Source organism: Gossypium hirsutum, chromosome D12 (genome assembly GCF_007990345.1).
Source record: "Gossypium hirsutum isolate 1008001.06 chromosome D12, Gossypium_hirsutum_v2.1, whole genome shotgun sequence".
In the NCBI taxonomy this organism is placed as follows: domain Eukaryota; kingdom Viridiplantae; phylum Streptophyta; class Magnoliopsida; order Malvales; family Malvaceae; genus Gossypium; species Gossypium hirsutum.
Genome location: NC_053448.1, coordinates 36,670,573 through 36,681,201, shown reverse-complemented (window position 1 = coordinate 36,681,201; position 10,629 = coordinate 36,670,573). Strand labels below are relative to the sequence as shown.

Below are 10,629 nucleotides of genomic sequence, written 5' to 3'. Positions count from 1 at the left end.
TATTTTTTTATTACACAAACAATTTTAAAAATTTGATCACTCTAATCCTGTTTGTCAAGTTTACAAACTTCAGTAGCAATATACAAAATATTTTCTCCATATATATAATAGTTGTAATAACACATGTAGATATTATCAAATTATAATAAAATAATCTAATTGAATAATTTTTATTGAAATATAAATAAAATAACTTATTTTATTTTATTTTAAAAGTGTTGTAAGTAGAATACAAATACATGTTTGAATGACTATAAGTATCAATTTATTACAACATGGAACTATCCAAGTATTCACAAAGTAAAATAAAACAATTACAAGCACAAATAAACTAAAAATTGATACAATTCAAACTAAAGATAACAAGCTGAACTAACTGGACTAAAACATAAAATATATAATATTTCTCAAATTTTACATTATTATCCTTAACTGTACATGAATTATTTAAGATGTGAATATTATAATATTTTATTAATTAAAATTGATGTATTTTCAATTAGATAATAAGTTAGAACTCGTTTTCAATTATGTATTAAAAAATAATAATATTTATAAAAACTATACAGTTTCTACTTAATTAATAAGTTATATAATTTCTTACAATTATAATTATAATGTTTGCTGTTATCTTCTATTAATTATTTAGTTTTATATTATATATCATTATTTATTATATATTCGTTTACCATAATTTATATAGAAACATTATCAAAATAATATTCATTATATTACACTAATAAAAACTTCTACATTTAAATTCAAAATATGAATAAATATAACAAAAAAAATTTAAAGCATAATATCAGTTAAAAATAAATATCTAGTCTTTCTTTATTATGCATTTACACTTGAATTATTTAAAATATGAGTTCTATAATGTTTTATGATAAAATTTTATTAATTAATTTGATTTAAAAAAAATTTAAAACATAAAATTTACTATTTAATTGTAAGTTGATTTTTCAAAATTATATTTTTAATATAATTAAATATATATTTTCAATTAAATATTATATTTTATATATAACCCTTTCACTAATAATTTTGTTTCAAATTTTTAGCATCTAAAAGAATATAAATCGAAAATTATTATGAGTTAACGCATTAGTAAACTTTTTAATCTAAAAAGATGCAATTTAATAAATGAAATTATTAAATATTATATTAGAAGCATTAAAGTATAGCTACACTTTGGAATTATAAAAATTATGGTTTATAATCAATAATTTATTTATATACTATCAAATATCTATAATGTCCAATTATAACTTTTTACTACAATTTATTAGTTATTATTGTGTTATTATTCATTTACTATTATTCATCAATCATTTATCATTTTGTTATTTATCATATGTTAGTACTATATTTTATTTTAATTAATTTATGTTTTTTATGTTTTTAAGTTAATTACACATCATAAGTGATAAATTGGACTCATTTTTAGTGTTTCTTTACCCAACGTAGGCCTGACATAATGTGGAGAGATGATAGCTTGACATATGCAGGTAAGGTAGTTTTTTGCTCTAGCAAAATATTCTCCCTCTCTAGTGTACGTACGCAGACAACTAGAGTGGCGCAAGTACCTAAACAATTTTCAAATGTTGTGATTTTTAAGTGGATGTAAAAGGGAAAAAAGGGACCTAAAACTCGAGGGAAGGAGATTAAAAGAGAAGTTACCAAAGCCTTCATACATCAAGGATCGATAGATTTCATCAATAACACCAAGTTTTTGCATGGATTTTCTTCTCATTTCCTTTTTCTAAGACTAATTGTTGTTTTTATTTCAAGATGTTTTTCAAATCCTCCATGAACTAAACTCTCTTTCTGGGATTGTAATAGGTTCCATGTTTAGTTAATTGAATAGTTTTCTATTTCCATCTATTTTATTTTTAATAGAGAATTGATTATCCATTCATTCTTGTTCCTCAATGATAATAGTTTGATCAACTATTAATTTGACAAAACCTAATGAAATTAAAAAATAATTTTTCATTTTTGGTTTAAAATGAATAACTCTTGGTCTAAATTAGATGAGTCAATTCGTAATTCGTAACTAGGATAGGAATATACCTGATTACTTTGGGTAGCCATAGTTGGAGTTTGTTCTTAATCAATTTGGTCTAAATTATTGGTATATGAATATAACGTAATGGTTAGATTAAATTAATTCTTTATTTGATTAGAAAAAATCAAGGAAATTTTAGTACATCATGTTAGTAACAAACTCTATTAGGATAAATTGGGTGGAGATAGGATCATTAGTTAATACACTGGATGAAGTTGTAATCCTAGGTTTTTATTATTGATTGATTATTTTATTTTAATTTGTTTTGTCTATTTCTATTTATTTAATCTCATTTGAGAAATTATATTATCGATTTAATTGGATAAGTATCAGAGCAAGAATTGGTGATTAGTGTCATAAGAGCAAACTACATCAATTGTCCTTAAACTTTATATAAAATTATATTTCAACCTCCCAGCTTTTAAAACTTACATAATAGCCATTAATGTTATCATATTTTACATTTTTACAACTCATCTATTGTCTGAGAGTCGATTGCTAGTTTAGTTAACATCAATTTAATTCCTTTTCGCCTAGCTCAAATTTCTTTTTCTTTTTATTTTCAAGTATTTTTTGTTTTTGTATGCATAGAAGTCAAAATCCAGATTTGCTACCACTTGATTTAGAGATTGAGATAACTCTATGAAGACTTGGACAATTAAATATAAATTTCGAGGTTGAATATGAAGAGTCAATAATGGCTAACCCTAGGGAGAGTAATAATGATAATGAAAAGATTAATGTAAGAGTTCCTCTTGTTGATCCTTTTCACCTAGGTATATCAAAGACTATGTCATACGGTATGCTGAAGGGCTCTATACTAGTATTCCCTTTCCAATTGTGGAAGCAACCAATATTAAGATTAAGTTAATGGTGATTCAGATGGTCAAAGATAACCAATTGTCTAGTTTTGTCCATGAAGATCCTAACCAACATTTGTAGAAGTTCATCAAATTATGCAATACATTCAAATCTAATGGTGTTTCAAAAGAGGTTGTGGAATTAAGTTTGTTTCCATTCTCTTTATCTGGATGAGCTACTAATTGGTTAAATGGCCTACCGAATAAGTCGATTACAAGTTGGGATCAGGTTGTGGAAACATTTTTAACTAAGTTCCTTCGTCTAGCTAAGACAACTAATTTATGGAACGATATCACTTGTTTCCAATAGTATCAAGAGGAAACATTACATAAGCCATGGGAACAATTGAAGGATATGCAAAAGAATTGTTCTTAGCACCAAGTGCCAGATTGGTTGTTAATATAGACTTTCTACACTAGTTCGAGAGAGTTCATTAGAGGTAATTTGGATGCAATAGCTAATGGGTCATTACTTGTAACACCCCTTACTCAGATTGAACTAATATATCTTGAGTAAGGGATATCACATTTGAGCAAAAAGACCACATAACTTTAAACATCATGTTAAACACTTTATAATAACATATTTAAGATTGTTTGAAGTGATTAGATTCGTCTCTAAGATTATTTTAAAGTTTGGTTGCATTTGAGGGTCATTGGCGACCTTTTCGGAGTAAATATTGTTAGTGTTGCCATACTGGAAAATGGTTGTCATGAAACTCAGAGCAGAATACTCCAATGACTCCAATGTCGTGACACTAACTTGTGGTGTAATGAAATTGATACCAAAATTGTCCAATGTTACATCACTCACTAGTGAATGTCGCAACACCAGGGATAAATTTCCTAAAACATGACTTGTGTTGAAAAAAACAGGTTTGGAAAACATAGCGAAAACTAGATTTGAGGAAAAACCAGAGTTTTAAATTTTTTACAAAAATAAGAACTTAGTTGTAATATCTAAAGTAATAAACACTTAATCAAAATTGTACCTTTTCGATTTGTCTAGGATGAACGTTTCGACCGAGTAGTATTCTTCGTTATCCTCAAGCTCACGTCTTTCGAGTGTAGGCTCGTTCCGAATCAGAAATTTTTTTGCAAAACTTTCAATGGGGAAATTTTCCAATTTCTCTACACTTCTAGGTCAAGTTGTAAATAAGAAATATATCTCTAGAAATCTTCTGTAACAATTTCTTTAGAGAATTTTCTCTCTACAACTTTCTCTTGAATTCAAGTGTGTGAAAAATAATGACCTATGACTCTCTTTATATAGAGAGAGTTTAGAGAGTTCAACTATGATTAAACTTAATTACTTTAATATACAACTATGATTAAACTTAATTACTTTAATATTAAATTAATATAATACTTATTAAGATAAATATTAGATTAAATTTAATATTAAAACTATTAAATTATTAGAATATTTATCTACAAGATAAATATTAAATTTAATTTAATATTAAGATAATCACTTTAATATTAATTAATAAAATACTATTAAGATAAGTATTAAATTAATTTTAATATTAAATTTATTAAAATAATATTATTTTTGAAATAGTTAATCTAAATCAAATTATCCAATAGAGTCCTAGTAGGTAGGAGTGTGATTCTTCCATTACTCAACTGCTGAAAGACCACCCGTCGACCACTGGAATGCTGCCGTCACCATCGCCGACACCTTCGTGCTCAGTGGTGCCATCACAAGTGCGACACCCTCATGGCACCTCGAGCCGGTTTGGCTGTTGTGGATTCTGTTAGAGTATTCCCAAAGATCAATCATGAGATGGTTGTAATAACATACTTGATTTATCATGTTTATTAATATAAGGCGTTACCATTATTATTTTAGTTTCTTTTCTATGTGCATAAATAAACTGTTTTATTGTAATGTCCTGAGAATAATATGATTATTCTTAAAAAGTCCTTAGTCAAGTATTATTGTTGGCTAGGACAACAATAATGCATTAAGACTAACATGTAGTTGATTGATGATAAAGAGTTGTCATTGATATGGAATGTCAAGATGGATATATGAATATGTGTGTTAGAGAACAACATATTGGACTGACCCGTTGTGAGTATGTTTCTTGGATTATTATGTAATTGTCACAACATTACTCATAGTGATTAATATGTATATGATCCTCATACTTGAGATCATCATAATCCCAACATCGTGAGTTGTGTATTTTGATACAGTCAAATGTACACCGTAACTGGTTGTTCTATAAAGGCTAATGTTGGATATACCACAATCTGTGTAGAGGGATATGGTTGATCGATATAGAATAAGTCCCTCCTACATAATGGGAGTAATATCTTAGGCCATTTGATTGAGTGAGACTAGAAATGCATGGCCATGCTCAAATAAGCTGATATGAGATGTCATACTTATTTGTATATCATAGTCTACTTAAGATATCAAGGAACATGGAATGGACTATGCAAGTGTGACTATTCCATGACTTGTGTCCAATCCAGAGATAAAGGACTTAAGGATTATTGCATGAAAGGTTAATCATAAAAGGTTATGTCGAATCATGATTTCTTGTGACTTAGGTAGCAATGATGCATTGCTAGGTGCCCCTTATTGTTTGTAACATTGGAATCGTTCTAGTATTACGGCTAAAGTTACAAGAACCTACAGGGTCACACCCTATAGTTGAAATGAACGGAATAAAACATAGTTGGTATTGTGTTTGGTTATCGCTTGAATTAAATTAATTATAGAATCAATTTAATTGGGTAATCAAATATCGAACACATTATATGTACTGTTGCGGAAGCGACGATAATATTAATAACAATATTATCAGAAATATTTAGATAATTATTATGCCAACAATTATACTAAGAAAATTCCCAGTTAAATTGGAGGGGTCACAATGGTCCCGCTTAAAACCCAACAACTAGACAGAACTCACTTAGATATTTATAGCAATAATAACTAAATAAATATAACCAACATAAAGCTATTAAATAAAAGCAAACAAATAAGAAATAAAATACCAGAGTTTTAACGAGGTTCGGCCAATTTAGCTTACGTCCTCGGACACTACCAAATTAATATTTCCTCTAGAAATATTACAAAGGAGAAGATTTTGGGATGATACAACCAAAGGGGGAGGGGTTCTATATATAACAAACCAAACCCCCTCCCTTTCTATCTTTTCCTAATGTGGGATATTGCCAATATTCAACAAATCTCCACCTTGGCGATATTCCACATCTTCGAACATCTTCTCATAACACTAACTTCAATAGTGTCTTCAAATTTGCAACCAATCGCCTTCTTCCCTTTTGGTAGTTGTGCCAGCTTCCACGTCTTGTTTTTCTCTAGAGATTGCATTTCCTCTTCCATTGCACCTAACCATCTATTATTCTCTAAACTCTGAATGGCTTTGGTGTAAGTGGATGGAATATTATCAACAACTGGAAGTGCATAAGCTACCATGTCAGTGAAACGAGCTGGTTTCTGAATTTCTCGTCTCTGCCTTCTGACTGCAATTGGCTCTGATTGCTGTTGAGGTTCTTGGGTAGAAACCTCTTCCTCATCTGACTCTGCATCTGCCAATGAAGAATCACTAGTGGTACCTTCTGCTGGAATTACCACACTCTGCTCAAACTCCACCTGCTGCGGAGTACACTCCACCTGCTGCGAAGTACTACTCACTCCTTCTGGATTTACCTTATTCAACATGGCAGATTCATGAAAGGTAACATCCCTACTGATTATCGTCTTCTTTGCCTCTAGACACCACAAACGATATCCCTTAACACCAGCATTGAAGCCCATGAATAGAGCCTTCTTTGCTCTTGGATCTAACTTTGATTCTTTCACATGATAATATGCAATAGAACCAAAAATGCGCAAGGTGTCATAATCAGTAGCAGGTTTTCCATACCATTTCTCCAAAGGAGTCTTGCCATTTATAGCAGATGATGGCAAATGATTGATGAGATGTTGAGCGTACGTCACAGCCTCAGTCCAAAACTTTCTATCTAATCCAGCATTAGATAACATACATCGAACTTTCTCCACAAGCGTTCGATTCATACGCTCTGCCACCCCATTCTGTTGCGGTGTTCCACCTACGGTGAAGTGCCTTACTATGCCACAATCTTGGCATATATTCAGGAATGGATCGCTTTTATATTCTCCACCGTTGTCTGATCGGAGAACCTTAATCTTCCTTCCTGTCTGATTTTCAACTTTAGTTTTCCACTTAAGGAAAACTTCAAGCACCTCATCTTTGTTCTTCATAGGAAACACCCAAACTCGTCTGGAAAAATCATCAATAAAGGTGACAAAATAACGTCTTCCTCCAAGTGATGGAGTCTTGGACGGTCCCCATACATCAGAATGCACATAATCCAGAATACCTTTAGTATTGTGAATCCCAGTGCCAAATTTCACCCTTCGTTGTTTTCCCAGAACACAATGCTCGCAAAATTCAAGTTTGCAAGTCTTTGTACCTTTCAATAATCCTTGCTTGGCTAGAGTTTGCAAGGATTTTTCACCAGCATGGCCCAAACGCATATGCCACAGCTGTGTTGCCTCAGCGTCCTTCTTGGTACTCGAAATTGCTACTGCTGTTGTCCCGACCACTGGACTACCTTGGTAGTAATACAGATTGTTCTTTCTTATGCCTTTCAACATCACCAATGCTCCTGAAGTTGCTTTAAGAACTCCATCTCGTATTGTCACAACTAGGCCTTTAGATTCTAACGACCCCAAAGAGATGAGATTCTTCTTCAACTTTGGGACATATCGTACATCCCGCAAAATTCTAGTAGATCCATCATGACTCCTCAGTTTAATTGAACCTATCCCGGCTATTTTACATGTGTTATCATTACCCATGTAAACAACCCCTTCATCTAGTTTTTGAAATTCAAAGAACCATTCCCGAATGGGACACATATGATAGGAACAACCAGAATCCATGATCCACTCATCTGCATATAATGTTGAAGATGTCATACTAAGAGAAAAGTCTGACTCTGCTTCACTATTGCATTCTGCAACATTTGCATCTTGCGGAGTCTTCCCTTTTTTCTTCAATTTTGGACAATCTTTCTTCCAATGTCCTTTTCTTTGCAAAAGGAACATTCATCTTTGGCAACAGCTCGACCTTTGGACTTTCTTCTCTTCCCATTAGACTGACTTTGCTGACGACCTCTTGTTACCAATGCTTCCACTGCTGCTTCACCTGAACCTTTCAACTTATCCTTTCGGCGTAGTTCATAGCTATACAATGCAGCAGTTACTTCATTGAAAGTTACTTCCGATTTTCCATGAAGTAGAGTAGTTTCAAGGTACTCAAACTTCTCAGGAAGCGATCCCAACAACATTAACGCCAAGTCTTCGTCTTCAAAAGTCACATCCAAATTCAACAAATCAGCCACCAGCTGATTAAAATTGGTAATGTGCTCGTTCATCGTGGTACCAGGAACATAACTGAAACGAAACAGTCTTTTCTTCATATGTAACTTATTTTGACTGTTCTTCTTCAGAAATTTCTCCTCCAATGCTTTCCACAATTTACTTGCAGAAGTCTCTTTACTGAATGTATACTTCTGCTCTCTGGAAAGACATGATCGAATTGTACCACATGCCAATCGGTTGATGGTCTTCCATTCTTTATCATCAACCCCTTCTGGTTTTTCTTCCTCAATGGCAATATCTAGACCCTGTTGAAAGAGGGCATCTAGAAGCTCACTTTGCCACATGCCGAAATGACCTGTTCCATCAAAAATTTCCACTACAAATCTCGTATTTGCAGTTCCAATCCTCGGCAAAATGTACGAAGTGGAAGTTGTTGATATGGATGGTTTTTCTTCTGTCATTTTTGCCATAGCTTCTACTTAATAGCCACCAAATGCAGAATACCCACAAGCTTTAGGAAATGTTTCTGATGTGTAAGATCAGACTAAGCTGCAAACACAGAGCATACTACAAAACCTTGGCTCGGATACCAATTGTTGCGGAAGCGACGATAATATTAATAACAATATTATCAGAAATATTTAGATAATTATTATGCCAACAATTATACTAAGAAAATTCCCAGTTAAATTGGAGGGGTCACAATGGTCCCGCTTAAAACCCAACAACTAGACAGAACTCACTTAGATATTTATAGCAATAATAACTAAATAAATATAACCAACATAAAGCTATTAAATAAAAGCAAACAAATAAGAAATAAAATACCAGAGTTTTAACGAGGTTCGGCCAATTTAGCTTACGTCCTCGGACACTACCAAATTAATATTTCCTCTAGAAATATTACAAAGGAGAAGATTTTGGGATGATACAACCAAAGGGGGAGGGGTTCTATATATAACAAACCAAACCCCCTCCCTTTCTATCTTTTCCTAATGTGGGATATTGCCAATATTCAACATGTACAAGGTTGTTGTACGCATAATGAACATGAATTTGGTTAGTATATAAATTCAAATAAATATATGTTTTCCGAAATCATTATTATAATTAATGTAATTATAATTTTCAGTTTTAAAAATGTTGATACATTTATTTAATTTTAAGAAACCCTAAAAAGGGATATAAAATCCCATTTTTCTTTGCTTGGTGGGTCTAGTATCCGTCAAAGCAAAATCTTCTCAAAAATAGTTTTTGAGATTCTTTCCGTTTATTGTCAACAGGGTGGATTACGTAGAGGCCAGGGTCACGATAGATTGCGGCTTGATTCGATAGAAGATCAGATTACTCGTTGTCGAGGCATCACTGTCTACTCAAAATCACCATTCGGTAATTTCGAAACCCTTTTTCACCCCGATTCGTTCCTCATACATGGATCCATGGTTAGGATCGCCGGATGTTTTATTTTTCCGCTGCGTCGTAGGGGTGCCGGCGTCCAACAGATTCAATCCGGGCTAGTAATAGCCTAACCTTTTCGGTCCAGCCACAGATTGGACCGTCGGCCCGATTTCACATACTTGACCTGATTTGACCAATTTTTTTGTCTCGATCTTGGTTTTAAGTTATTTGACCCAATTTTCGACCTCAATTCCAAATACCCATTGGGTCAATTTCCTAACTTGAAAATTAATTTCCAAAAATATCATATTAATTTTAGTTAATTTGATTAATTTAATTTTAATTTATGAAAATTAATTTTCCAAAAAAACACTTAGATTTTGCAAATTAATTTTTCAAAAAAAAAATTCTTTAATCAAATTCTCTAGTTGAACAATTCTCACGTCCACCTAATTTAATTCCACATCGAATAAATCAACTCAATTAAATTATTTACAAAGTCGTAAAATTTTCTTCTAATTCAAATGCAGTCCGATCGAGCTTTTGTTAAGCTAGCGGATGGACCAATCGAACGTACACAATTAGGCTCGAGTAATTGTAATTATGTCCAGAAGCATCGTTTTGATAATTTGCGAAAGCAATACATCCAATTGCTTTATCTAAGGACCTCGTCATGTATGTGTTACACTCATATGATATCCTTGATTCATTTGATTTAAATCCGTTCACTCAATACAATCCTATTTTATCTCATTGTCACCATTGTGTCGTCTTAATGATTAATATTATCACTTTCAACAAATGAATGTGATAAATTGTTCATTCGAGAATAAGCAACCCGTGGCCACGTTCCATATTTATCAATCCACACAATATCAATGAAAGGATATCATTAACTCTTTAAT

General features: G+C 32.1%; 1 non-coding gene across 1 annotated transcript; it reads right to left on the bottom strand.

The window, feature by feature from the left end:
* Positions 1–3,208: 3,208 nt before the first annotated feature.
* LOC121224819 (small nucleolar RNA R71) lies at positions 3,209–3,315 on the bottom strand. The gene has a single exon (XR_005922563.1). It is a non-coding gene; the product is annotated as a small nucleolar RNA R71 (small nucleolar RNA).
* Between the last annotated feature and the right edge of the window lie 7,314 nt (positions 3,316–10,629).